The sequence below is a fragment of the Silene latifolia genome, chromosome X (assembly GCF_048544455.1).
Source record: "Silene latifolia isolate original U9 population chromosome X, ASM4854445v1, whole genome shotgun sequence".
Lineage (NCBI taxonomy): Eukaryota > Viridiplantae > Streptophyta > Magnoliopsida > Caryophyllales > Caryophyllaceae > Silene > Silene latifolia.
In genome coordinates this window covers 146,464,835-146,467,173 of record NC_133537.1, presented here as the reverse complement: position 1 = coordinate 146,467,173, position 2,339 = coordinate 146,464,835, and the positions used below count along the sequence as shown (strand labels likewise).

Below are 2,339 nucleotides of genomic sequence, written 5' to 3'. Positions count from 1 at the left end.
TAGTTTAGTGATCTTCTACTTCAAACCCCAATTGTGACACCCTTAGACACCACTAGTTGCAATAGAAATCTCATCTCAATTCCTGTCCCTTGGATCCGACCTTTACTTGCCTCTTTACTAATTGTAGAGTTGTTGGTGAAGTTATAAATTGTGTTTTGGTCTAGGTGCTCCTAACGAAAAGTACTGAAAACTAAACCCCACGAGGGATCACGACCAAAAATGGTGCCATTGTCGGGGACGGTGTTAACTTGATTTAGATTTTCTTATATTGTTAACTTGATTTAGATTTTCTTATTTTGCATGTCTAGAAGATCACAAGGTAACTTGTTACCCTTTAATCACGAAATTGAAAGGACTTTGACAACCAATAGAAGACTTGCTAGGAGAACTTTGAGAGGTATTGGTGAGGTTGTAGATATTCAACCAAATACTATTGAGTTCATCAACCCTTTTGCAAGAGAAGGTGAGGAGAACCCAACACAAAATCCAACACAAAATTAACCCACAATGCCTAAGTTTTCATCATATTCCGTACCTACCGAGGAGAACCTACCCAATGGTACTCCCACACCACAACATTTAACCGGAAATTTTATTGCCAAATCCGCATTTATCAAATTAGTCGAAAGAAGCCAATTTGGGGGGATGCCTAGTGAAGACCCTCATTCTCATTTGGAGACTTTTTGTGACTATTGTGATGCGATTTCTCAAACCGGTGTAACTCAAGACCAAATTCGATGGGTCTTATTTCCTTTTTCTCTAATTAGCACCGCAAAACAATGGTTGAAAGGCCTTGATAAGGCTACTCTTGGAATTTATTCTTGGAAAAGGTTGGCTCTAGCTTTCTACAAAAAGTTCTATCCACCGGAAAAGACTAACATGCTAAGAGCTTAAATTACGGGCTTTAAGCAAAGAGATGAAGAATCTTTGTATGAATCTTGGGAGCGATTCAAGGGAATTTGTCGCTCATGTCCTCATCATGGACTTAGCGAGTGGTTCTTGGTACAACAATTTTGGAACGGTCTTTATGAAGATTCAAGGAACATTCTCAACATGGGATCAAATGGAATGTTCACCGAAGTTGATGACAATCAAACTTGGAACAAAATTGAGGAAATGGCGGTCCATAACTCACAATATAGTAGACCTCGCAAGGCTACTAGAGGAGGAAAGCATGAAGTGGACTCCATTACTCAATTGGGTGCTCAACTTAGTGCTCACATTGATACCATCAATTTGAAGTTTGAAAAAGCTATGGCTAGACTTGAAGAAGCCTCAAAATCACCAAAGCATCATGTTAATGCCATGACGGAATCTTCATCAATCCCAAGTGGGATATGTGAGAATTGTGGAACTTTGGGACATGACCAAAGTGAATGTAGGGGAACAAATGAACAAGTGAATGTTTTCCAAGCATACAAGAGTGGCACCCCTTATTCAAACTATTTCAATAAAAACACCAAATTCCATCCAAATCTCTGATACAAAAGCCAAAATGTTCAAAACCCTCAACCAACATACACCCTACCTCCCATGAGAAACCAAAATCAAAGACCTTTTTACAACCAAAACCAAGGTTACCAAAATCAAACTCCATACAATCAACAAAATGACCAAGACTTTGATGTTCAAAAAGCGGTCCTCCAAATGCAAAAGAATCAACAAGAGTTTTTCACTCAAATGCAAAAAGATAGTCAAGCAAAGGAAATCACCATCAACAACATCCTAGCTCACACAAAAATGTTGGAAACCCAATTGAGTCAACTAGCATCTTCAAGCTCACAAAGACAAAAGGGGCAATTACCACCTCAAAGTAATCCCCCAAGACATGAAACGGTTAGTGCCATTCACTTGAGGAGTGGTACAAGGTATAAAGCACCGAAGAAGCAAGTTGAGGATGAAGTTGTGGAAGCTAGTGACAAAGAAGAAATTGTGCAAAACTCCAAGGATGGAGAACCATCAAAAGAAGAAATTTCAAAGAAAAATGAAGACAAGGTCAAGGAGAAGGAGCCCATTGTGATTAGACTTCCTTTTCCAAGTCGTCAAGCCAAGCCCAAATTTGATGACCAACTTGGAAAATTTATGGAAATTGTGAAGAATTTGGAAGTCTCGATTCCTTTCACGAAATTAATCAATCACGTGTCGGCCTATGCAAAATACATGAAAGACATCCTCACAAAGAAGAAGTCGATCCGGAAGCTTGAGACTATCGCCTTCACTAAGGCGAGTAGTGCAATACTTCAAGGGAGTTCACCTACAAAACTCAAATATCCGGGAAGCTTCTCAATACCGTGTACCATTGGCGACACCACGATCAACAAAGCCTTATGTGATCTAGG

General features: G+C 39.5%; 1 non-coding gene across 1 annotated transcript; it reads right to left on the bottom strand.

Moving 5' to 3' along the window:
- Window positions 1-879: 879 nt before the first annotated feature.
- LOC141624276 (small nucleolar RNA R71) lies at window positions 880-986 on the bottom strand. The gene has a single exon (XR_012534083.1). It is a non-coding gene; the product is annotated as a small nucleolar RNA R71 (small nucleolar RNA).
- Between the last annotated feature and the right edge of the window lie 1,353 nt (window positions 987-2,339).